This window comes from Protopterus annectens, chromosome 12.part0 (genome assembly GCF_019279795.1).
Source record: "Protopterus annectens isolate FY-2018-M chromosome 12.part0, PAN1.0, whole genome shotgun sequence".
Lineage (NCBI taxonomy): Eukaryota > Metazoa > Chordata > Ceratodontiformes > Protopteridae > Protopterus > Protopterus annectens.
Window position 1 is genome coordinate 492536791 of NC_056746.1, and position 12500 is coordinate 492549290.

The window sequence follows — 12500 nt, forward strand, 5'->3', positions numbered from 1 at the left end:
GTTGTTTATGCCATTTCTTATAGCAGGTGTTTGAAATACATAATAACTGATTAATGCAACTCTCAAACAAAACATTTGATACAGTAATCTGCAAAACATAACATACTTTGCTGTCAAGCCTAAAGCCTTCAAGTAGTACAACAGTAAAATACACACTTGCCTTGAAGATAAGAATTAATCAACACTTAATTACAGATGTAGTTCAGCAGCCTCCAATTACACTCTGTACTCAACCCACAGGGAGAAAAGTATTAGTTGTCACAATGTCAATGTATCTGTTACATAACAATGCTTAACTTAAAATGTCACTATCACACTGATAAACAGAATTGTGTGTAAGACAGTACGCTCTGGCCCACCACTGTTCCCATGGTGAAATGTATGAAAATGTACAGCTGTATACCTTAATGTTTCTTACTATTGATATCCCTCACATGATGTAACTGCCTAGGTTAAAAACATTGAATACCCCTCCCCCATAAAATGTTTTACAAGGGCATATAACAGCATTCTCCATATACTGACCTTCGGACTGTACAAGGTTGCACACATTTTGTCCAGCTGTAGCCCTCATATATATGGAGACTACCCCACAATTTGTGTGGGAGTCCACAGCATCACTGGAATGACAGCAGGAATGCCAGCACTAAATAATGATAGGCCATTACCTAACAACCTATTACTGCATGACATCTGGACAAAGCCTGGTATATAGGTGGAGGACAGAGGATGAAACACAGGGCCATATTTGAAATATTGCTGTTATACACTGTGAAAGTTGCTAGTGTTACAGGATTGGTGGCAACATACCCTTACTCAGGAATATGAAGTCAGAAACACAAATGGATGTTGCCATATACTGATAGCAATCAACAGAAAGAATGGTACTAATATGTCAGAGACAAGACCTGTGTAGTGAACAGACAAAACATAACAGCCAATCCTGTGGCCATCATGTGGATAGGCCCTCAGTTGAGAGCTATGCAGACAGACTGCATTCCATGCAAAACTAGCATGTACACACAAACCCTGTAAAACAAGCAGTATTCAATGCATATAACAGCAATACTCACACACTGTCCCTAGGTCTGAAACCTTATACAAACATGTAGTTGGCCTGTGTCCGCAAGTCCTATTGTAAGAGGTATTGCTACATGCTGTCTGTAACACTGCTGCCCACACACAGGAAGGATGTCTTCCATACAGGAAAGGTACAGGGACAACGCCCACATTATAGTAGTGGGTTGCTATGACATTGGCTATTAGAAGTACTATACAGCTGGCTGCATGCAATTAGCAAGTGAGGAACACCAATTGGTGCAGAGACCATCACCTAATCATGAGCATCACCTACAAAAGCCATGCTGCAACCTATTTAAATAAGCTTGATCCCTGTAGTGGGGAGAGAGAGAGAGAAAAAAAAATAATACTAAAAAACAAAAACACTACAAAAAAAAACAAACAAACAAGGAAGACATCCAAGTGGCACACAGAAGAGAGCACAATAATAAAATAGGTATGTGAGACATGTCAGTATGTAATTGGAATGTAGTCCCTAGTCTGTAATAATGGGATAGATAATGTTGAAAGATTTATATGTGCCATCAAGACTTGCTGTAATGATGTCCTGCTGAACAACTGCTATGGACATAGCATCTGGCCCTATGGGCAGTAGGCCATACCTGTCAACTGTGCAGATCTGCACAGAATGTCAAGATTTAAGCCATCATAGTGTTTGTTTCCTCCAAACATGTATATTAGTCTGGCAAATAGCTGAAGGTGGAAGCAATGATGTTATGATAGATACATGAGTTTCAGACCCCACCACCTTCAGAACAATCATGGTAATGTAAAATGTATCGTGCACAAACTTCATATGTTTGTAATAGGCATATCTATGATCTGTCCTTATATATCCCCCTAATGTTAGGCTGTGTCCACATGTGATGCTGTGTTTCATAGCAAGGCAGAACAGTGCAGCTGTGGAGGAAGGAGGTTCAGAGTGTGGATCCGATGTCTGAATGCACTATATATATATATATATATATATATATATATATATATATATATATATATATATATATATATATATATATATATATATATATATATATATGTATATATACATGTATGTCTACATATATACAGACACACACACACACTCACATATATATATATATATATATATATATATATATATATACACATTTCCTTACTGTTGAATGACTACTGTGTCCCCACTGAAGCTTGGAACATATCCTTGCAATAAGTGCAAAATGTGTCAATATGTTTCTTCTGTACAGGAATTTAAACACCCCATTTTGTCCTTCATATTTCAGCATAGATTCTATGCTACTTGTAGAACAACTAGCTTAATATATATGGCAGAGTGCACAGGATGTGAGTGTTTCTATATCGGGAAAACACAGAAAAGGCTCAGAGACAGAATCTATCAGCATATGTATGATGTAAAAAATAAGAACAAATTAAATGCTTTAGCTAAGCATACAATGGAATTCCCTTTACATAATTTTAAGTTCAGAGTCCTACAAAATGTTAATAATGACAAGAGAGGGGGTAATTTAAACATTTTAATTGAAATAATTGAATTAAAGTGGATATTAAAGCTGCAAGCTGGTGTATACCCTGGGTTGAACAACTATATCTGCATTAAACCTGAGCTAGAAGCTCACTCATTTAAATAAGATGTAACATTAGCTGAAGAATTAATTGATGTATTTTAAGGGTTGAATTTATTTTAATGATGTATTTAATTGATTAATTGATAGTGCTTTTTGATATTAAATGTTTATGGATTTGTACTGTTTTATTGAAGACTTGAGAAAATGTGGCTTGTTCTACATGAAAGCGCTTGTCTAAATAAACCTGTTTTAGCCATTGTGGTCATCTAGATTTTTTTGCTTCATTGATTCTTCATTTTGGATGATCTTTGGACTATTGCTCGTAATTTGTGTTTATGCTTTTTGGCTGATTGTGTACCAGCAGAGCCACATGGCTGACAATACATCTATTGAGCTAGACTATGTTCCAAAGGTGAATGAAATGCAGTCTAAATGGGAGAATATTTTAGCCAGAGGAGATAATCCACTTTTAACCATGAGTTTTGAAGGGAATCCTGGAACTCCTGAACACAGCAGACCAGATGGATATAAGTTGTTCATGCAGAAGGTAAAAGATTTGGAGAATGACATTTTTAAATATAAGCGCCTTACTTGGCAGAGACAACATTTGGAAACTTGCCTTCACTTTAATGTGGTTCCAAAGGGTATGAGAGTTTTATGTATGCCTACTTACGGTGAAACCCACCCTGAATTATTGAAGCAGTGGCAGCAATTCAACTTGGAACTGAGTAGAAAATACATGCAGCTGCTTATAGATTATTTTGATCTGTTTGAACTGAGCCTAAGCACTAGTATACAACAAAAATACTGTAACATTGTAGAGTGTTTGAAGAGGAGACGTATACTAGTGCTTTGAATGACCTGTATATTAATGTTGCACTGTATGGGAATAGACTAAGGCAAACTAAACAATGTAAACTACAAAGAGACTTTATGGACTTTAGCCTTGGTCATGTGTTTACATGGCTTCGAAATATTTCTAATTGTGCAGCTCTAATAATAATGATGGTAGAGTGGAGGATGCAAGAGCACCTACATCAAGCACAATAGACATGCCTTCACCAGTTCTAATTACCAAAATGCAGGAGGAGTATCAGAATGTTACTTCTCAACAAATTAATGTGTCCCAAACACCCTCTGAAATCAACAACTTTGCCTAACCAGCAAGCTAATAATTAGGTCTTACAGGGAGCAAGACCTAAACAGTTTATTCCACCAACCTTTGATTGTTTTTTACCATTACCAACAAAGCAGACTGTGCAGAGACAACAGCAGCATTCAATGAGCTGAGGAAGAAGAAAAAGGAAGTTCTCAGGAGAGAGAACAACTCCGAACAGGAGATAAAGGCAGTAAATGAACTTGTAATTAATTTGTTGGACTATAGTCTAACTGAAGCAGAAAAAGCTGTGTTAAACAGAGGCCTGACTTTCATACCCTCTGCATGTATTGAAGTAAGTGAATTGCTGACTGATTTAAGATTATTTGGTAGAAATGTCGCACTTAAATTGTTTTTTTTTAAAAATGACAGACAGAGCAGTACTAGATTTTGTAAAAAAAAGTTATTTTACACCTGCCATGCCTAACCATGTAGAGTCTTTTATTAGAGCTTGTGAAAATGACATTGATAATAGTTTCTATACCAGTAATAGAGGCTCCTTTTACAATCTTACACAAGATGAGAGACATGCCCTGCATCTCTGCAGAACAATCAAGCCCTAGGTATAAGACTTGCAGATAAAGGAGGAGCTGTTGTTATTCTGAATAGGGGTGATTATGTTTGTTCTATGAAGGAAACGTTGAGTGGTACAGATACATATGTCCCAATAACACATGTTTAGCATTTTTAAATTGTTAAAAATATTAATGAATGTTTATATGATTTGTTAATGTGCAGACAAATAGGTGAGCAGCTATATAAGTTTTTCACAGTTGATTACCCTAGAATATCTTACATCAAAGGGTTGCCCAAAATACATAAATGCTTAGACAAACTACCATTAAGACCAATTGTAGATGGAGGGGGATGGGTTACAGTGCCCCTTTTGATATGTGTGGAGAGTAAATTAGGACTTATAGTAAGCCAGATTCCCACCATTTTGAAAGATATGTCCCATTTTTTTGAGAGATCTGAGGGGATTAGTTGAAACACCAGGGCTAAGAAGTTGTCATATGGTCACCCTTGATGAAGTCTGTTCACTTGTATACCCAATGAGTATGGAGTTGAGGCAATAAGAAGTGAACTGAAAGAAATGGAGAGCAGTGATACAAATGAAATTATGTTGATTAGCACATTATTAGATTTAATATTATCTAACAATATATTTGTATATGATAGAAATATATATTTACAAAAATGAGTGGTTGCCATGGCACCCCCTGTGCAAATTCATATGCAAGCATGGTGGTTTATTATTGGGAGAAACAGTATTTATTCAACAGTGTGTACAGTAAATACATTAAGATGTATAGACGTTTTGTCTATGACACCTTTATGCTGTGGGAGGGGGAGCCATCACTACTGTTGGATTTCATTAAGTACTTGGAATCTACAATGGACTTTTGAGATTTACAACATCTTTTTCGCTCATAGAAATAGACTTTTTAGATGTCTCTGTGTATAAAGACAGTTTGGCTAAAATCAACACCAGGCTCTTTAGAAAAGCCTGTTGGAAAAATAGTCTCTTAGTTTGTAATAGTATGCATCCTAAGCACATATTCCCAAATATTATCAAAGGGCAATTAATTAGAGCTAGCAATATATGCAATGATCAAACTGATGAAGAGAAAGAAGTTAACTACTTCGAGCAGCTATTTCTGGAGGGGGATATGATAAAACTGTGCTTCAAACTGAAAAGAATGAAATTGCTGCTAACAGTAAAGGAATTCATTCTGTCGGTATAAAGCCAGCAATAAATGCATCTGTAAAAAGGAACCTCAAGCATAATGATAAAGTATGTTTTGTTACTAAGTATGCTAGTGATACCAACAGGGTTTGTGATATCAAGAACAACTGGCATTTCCTGATAAGTGATAAGAAAACAGAAAATGTTATAGGTAGAGCACCCAGTTTTGTATATAACAAGAGTAATTTAAAACAGTTACCTTGTAATGATCGGCTAAAGAATACTGTGTCCCCACTGAAGCTTGGAACATATCCTTGCAATAAGTGCAAAATCTGGACAAGGCCCATGAAAAATAGGTACAAATCTGTACGCTGATTAACGTAAAATGTGCATACATAATTAAACAACCCCCGCCCACTCCAATGGAATTGTGGGATGCCAACTTTGAAATGCAAACTATAGAACAGAACCAATATATAGCAACAGAGTCCCCCTGCAGCCATTCCAATGTCCCATTACCTGGCTATTTCACCCCATTTACCATAAACACTAATGTGTGCATACTGCTTTACTTCTTCAATGATTATTTGGATTTTAGTTTTTACATTTTATAGCACAATGCACAAACACTAATAGATATCTGATAAACAAAGCAATACTGTCTAACAATGAAAATAGACTTGGCATTAAAAACTTCTCTGCGTCTGAAACTCACATTCATTGAAACAGCATTGAAACCCACACACACCACATCCAAAGAAAATGCATCTGGCCAGTGGTGGATAAAGATTACCTTTGGGCTGTTTTCAAATCAGAGACCCCTTGCACACAAAACAAGAAACATACATACATTCTTTGTTACATCTTCCTGACTTTATTAAATTTATCCTTGTATAATACAGCACACTTGTTAGACTTAAGTTAGAGCGCATTTTAAATTTAATCGTTTAAACATTTTTCCAGCAGGCAATGAAACAAAAATGCATGAATCAATGACAACATTGCCCTATTTAGAACATTTCCATGATAACAGTCTACTTCTACACACAATTGCATTTTAAATGTATTGTTTGAACATTTTTCCAGTAGACAATGAAGCAAAATGCATGCACCAATAATGACAAAACTGCCCTATTCAGAACATCTCCATGATAACAGTCTACTTTCACACATAATATATATATATATATATATATATATATATATATATATCTATATATAGATATAGATATAAAAAAATACAGAATCACAGTAGTATAAGCCATAGGCATGTTGCACACACACACACACACACACACACACACACACACACACACACACACACACACACAGTCTAAGGAGAGTCTGTTTTCAGCAAAGAGAACAGTTTCTGAAATAAACTTTATGACTGCAAAACCTGTTTACTGAACATGTAGTGTTGTGTCTACATGACACAGGCAAAGCTCACATTTCTCATTACCTTATGTGCAACAAAGAGAAAAATATAAAGCCTGTAAAACAAAACAAAATATCTTGATGTGACAAGTACAAACCCTTGGGTGACTAGACTTTTTTTTTAATTTTACAACTACATAGAATGCTTAATTTGTCCTTTATGTATGCATTGTTTATTATTTCCAGTGTGAGTCTTAATACAGCTTTTTTCTCTTAAGTATCATCCTTCATATTTATTTGTGAGAGTATGCAGAAATATAAAAGACTGCAGAGTGACAGTGCTCAATATCCAAGATACAAACTTCAGTCTATGCAAAAATATTAAATGGACCATAAAGTCAGAAAAGGTTGATTTTATAATCCAAAAAGGAAAAGGCACTTGGAAGGAGAGACGACACAGAAATATAATATATTTAAAGCTCCACTCCAACTTTAATTAACCAGCAAAACGTAACAAGCACCATACACCAAGTACCATAAGTACTTTATTTTGGAATTCATTGTGGTTGTTGGGCACCTTCTCTTCTTCCTTTTTGGTATTTGATTTTATAATCATTCATATTTTCAAACATACATCATAAATCCCAACTTGCATGACACTAGAGTCTGTCCTTCAAACAGATTTATTTAACCTTCACCTTTTTCTATAACTGTATCTATGAAATGAAAATACTGAGTTGCAGCGTGGCCGACTACACCATAGAGTGACTGTAAAAAACCCCAGAGTGGAATGAGTTTAATAGGAATGTGATTCTGGGTTTTGCTGTGTAAATCATAAAGAAAACAAGAAACAGACATTTTCTGGACATAAAAAAACAGGTCTGACATGTACATGTGAGATCTTATGCATGACTTTTTTTTTTCAAAACAAATGTCAATTAAGAATGCACTCGCATTAACATGTAGAGAGTTACTGGGGTAGTTCTTATATTACAACTCAGTCTAAAGCTTCAAAACCCTGTTGTTTTAGATGTTATTAAGAAAAAAATGTAACTGTCAAGTTATTCATAATTTAGTTTTTTAGCTTACCTCTCTCCAGTCCTGTATAGCTAATCACCCTTTACAAAGATACTGCTGTAGTACACACACACACGCATATACACACACACCCTTAGCGCTCTGCAGTTAAAAGCAGAAGATAAGTCAGAAGACAAACACACCCCCTACCTTAGCGCTCTGCAGTTAAAAGTGCATTTGCTGAAAGACAAGTCGGGCGATGGTACCGGCTCTGCATGGCAATAGTAATCCTGTGTTCTAAAGAGTAAATCTGCCTGAACAGCAGAAAGTAAAGTGTTCTAAAAAGTAAATCTGCCCAAAGGCAGAAAAGTAAGTCCTGCGTTCTACCCGAATGGCAGAAGAAAGTCTTAGACGCGTGGTGGCTTATGGCTTAGTTAAGTAAAGAAATGGCAGTCCTATTCAAACAGACGTGCAGCATGCTGACGGAGCTGACATCATCGCACACATGATGACGTCACCTCCAAAAGCCTGAAAATTTTAAAAATAGATCCAAAAAATTGGAAATAATGGGGTGCCACTCGGGAATCGTGATACCCCATTACTGGGACCCCAAAACTCGGTAAAAAATGAGTTATTCGGGACGGTTGAGAGGTCTGATTTAAACACCCTACTTTATCCTTCATATTTCAGCCTAGATTCTATGCTACTTGTAGAACAGGATGTACATGTTTCTATATAGGGGAAACACATAAAAGGATCAGAGACAGAATCTATCAGCATATGTATGATGTAAAAAATAAGAACAAATTAAATGCTTTAGCTACGCATACAATGGAATTCCCTTTACATACTTTTAAGTTCAGAGTCCTACAAAATGTTAATAATGACAAGAGAGGGGATAATTTAAACAATTTAATTGAAAGAATTGAATTAAAGTGGATATTAAAGCTGCAAGCTCATGTATACCCTAGGTTGAACAACTATGTCTGCATTAAACCTGAGCTAGAAGCTCGCTCATTTAAATAAGATGTAACATTAGCTGAAGACTTAATTGATGTATTTTAAGGGTTGAATTTATTTTAATGATTTATTTAATCGATTAATTGATAGTGCTTTTTGATATAAAATGTGTATGGATTTTTACTGTTTTATTGAAGACTTGAGAAAGCGTGGCTTGTTCTACATGAAAGCGCTTGTTTAACTAAACCTGTTTTAGCCGTGGTGGTCATCTGGATTTTTTTGCTTCATATATATATTTATATATATATATATATATATATATATATATATATATATATATATATACATATATATATATATATATATATACATTTTCCCTACTGTTGAATGACTGTGCTGCATGATATGTTTGAGAAAACATCACACATATCTGCAGCTCAGATGGCTTAGTGGTAAATTCCTGTGGCTGTGGTGTACAGTATCCTGGGTTAGACACTTGCAAGGGCTGATAATTTATTTTCTGGCCAGAACAAGGGCTGTTGGATATAGAATGATTAAGGCACCTGTAAGCAGTTGTAAGCAGGTGCAACATGGACAGTTATGTATGGTTTGAAATTCTTGTTGGGAAAAGATTGCCCTGTTTTTGTTAAGGTGAGAATGGGATGTTGGGAAAGGATAGTAGGTATATTTGGAGAGGTAGGTTAGGTTAGAAGACAGACAAGACAGCATACAGGGGTGGTATATGACACATGTGGTGGGTAAACACCTTGGAAGGGGAGGGGTGTTTGGAAATTGGAAGTCCATGAGCCCCCAAATGGAAACAGTGGGACTGAGTTCCCCACCCATGGGTAGTCACCGCAGCCAAGATGGATACCTGACATCTGCACATCTGTACAGATTACAGAAATCAGCTAGCCAACAGGTTAGGCATTAGGATGAATGTTTTGACAGATAGATGTCTGATACTGATAGGTATGCCATTACTATATGACAGCAGCCCTTAATGACATGTCCTATGCACATAGTAGTCTACAGTTAATATCCACATATAAGATCAATATCCGGTAGCAAATACTTAATAATACACAGCTCACACACCAATAACACAATAGTCAGTACTCAGAGTCCAGCTTTGCATGCAGGGGTGTATGGTTTCAGTACTACAATCTGCAATCTACTCTTACTTGAGAAAGCACTGTTAACAGTAGTAACGTACTGATATAATACATGCCCCCTCAGAACCACACGCTCCAATTATCTAAACCTTGTTATCACAATGAACAAAACATGCTTGAGGGATAGGTTCCTGACCAAGAGACTCCCCAGACTCTGGAACAGACTCTCCATACATGACAAGCAGAGCCCCTCTTTGGTTCTCTTCAAAAGAAACCTTGACAATTGGATGGGAGATAGGAAATCCACCCTGGGGTCACGTCAGTCACCCTGCTAGACAGGGGTCTGGGGAAGTAAATCTTGTGGGAAGAAATAGCCAGGGAAATGTTATGGCTAGGCTTGTGTAGGCCCTAGGGATGATAACCTAGTACCAACCTATGAAGCTATGCAAGTGTGACTGTCTATAACCTGGGATACTACCCATGTATGAAACACATACAAAGAGAAAAGACTGTTGTACTAGCCATATATATTCAGGTGTCTCATATAGTATTCTCACACCCATAGAAGTATGTTATGTACATGGAATTAAATACATTTATTAAAGATGTCACTACCCTGGTATTTTATGAGTCTGGAATGTGATCACTGGTTACCGAGGTTAAGCTATGCTTAACAGGAGTAAGCATTGCTTAAATGTAAATGCTAGGCAGATTTTCACAGTGGTAAGTGAAGCCTACACAGTGTAAGCACTCATTTGTTCAAAGGTACGTTAACAGTGCTTACCATCATGCAAACCCGTGCAAACCCATTTAAAGCTGCTCAAAACTGCCTTAACCACTCTGTATCCAACAGTCCTTGTTCTGCCTAGCAACAAAATAAACAGCCTTTGCGGGTCTTGAACCCAACACCCTGTACACTATAGTCACAGATGTTAACCATTAAAACATCAGAGCTGTGAAGATGTTTGTTGTTTTTTCAAATATATCTGTCAGTACACATACTGAATAGTAGTGAAAAACTGCTTTGACTTCTACAATTTAGTATCTGTTAGTGAAAACAGTGTTGAATCAGTATGTTATATCTAAATGTACACGTATCAGATAAATATGGTGGGATACATCTGAGAAGGTATATACAACATTCAAATTTACAACTAACAAAGATATGGATATATATATATATATATATATATATATATATATATGCATACATATGGAGATATGTGTATACACGTACATACACACACACACATATATTTGTAACTATATTTATATACATCTGTAGATTTATATATGTGTGTGTGTGTATGTATATGTATATATATATATATATATATATATATATATATATATATGTGTGTGTGTGTGTGTGTGTGTGTGTGTGTGTATATATATTTATGCATCTGTATATATTTATATATATGTGTACATTATATATATATATATATATATATATATATATATGTGTGTGTGTGTGTGTGTGTGTGTGTGTGTGTGTGTGTGTGTCTGTGTGTGTCTGTGTGTATATATATATATATATATATATATATATATATATATATATATATATATATATATATATATATGTATGTGTAGGCTCATAGGTTCATAGGGAGGTACTAGGCTATCTGCCCGAAGGCATTTATAAGCCTAGCCAGAATGTGTTGGCTTCCGCCACCCCCTTAGATTAGTTCCCTGTGCCTCTGTCCAGCAGAGCCACTGAAGTGATCCCCGAGGTAAACTTTCTGTTTCCCATCCACTCATCAAGATTTCTCTTGAAGAGTGTTAATGAGGAGCTCTGTCTAATGTAGATTGTAATCTTGTTCCAATGCATGGGAAGTCTCTGGGACAGGAATCTATCCCTCCAGAATGTCCTATTTATTGTTGTGGTGAGGTTTAGATCCCTAGAGCATGTGGCTCGAGGGGATATGGTTTTCTTTAGGTGGAGCATGTCCATCAATTCTGGGATGGACATGGCCCTGTATGTCAGGCAGAGATCACCTCTGAATAGGCAGTATGCAACCGAGTACAGCTGGAGTTTCTTCAGTCAAGCTGCATAGGGCATCTGTTTGAGTCCAGCGATCCTCTTGGTGAGGAACTTCTGTGGTCTTTCCAGCTGTTGCAGGTATCTTGTAAGGTACATCCCAAATGGGGCGTTGTACTCTATGATGGGTCTGATGAGTGATGAGTAAAGGGACACAGTTACCTTTTTTGATATGGAATCAAACCCTTTTGTGATTAGGTAGGCCACATAGAAGGATTTTCTAACCACTTTGGCAATGTGATTATAAAAGGAGAGGTTTACTATCTACTTGGGTCCCCAGATCCCTTATTACATCTTCCGTATTTATGGGACTACCACCTATGTGGTAGTTTGTGGGTACTTTGTTTTTTCCAAAGGGGATGACTATGCACTATTTGGCATTTAGCTTGAGGCCATAATTTTGACACCAGGTATTTGTCTCAGTGAGACCCTTTTGGAGGATGTCTTTGGCAGGCGGAGAGTCAATTATAGCCCCTAGTTTGTGGTTGTCTGTGAATTTGGTCAG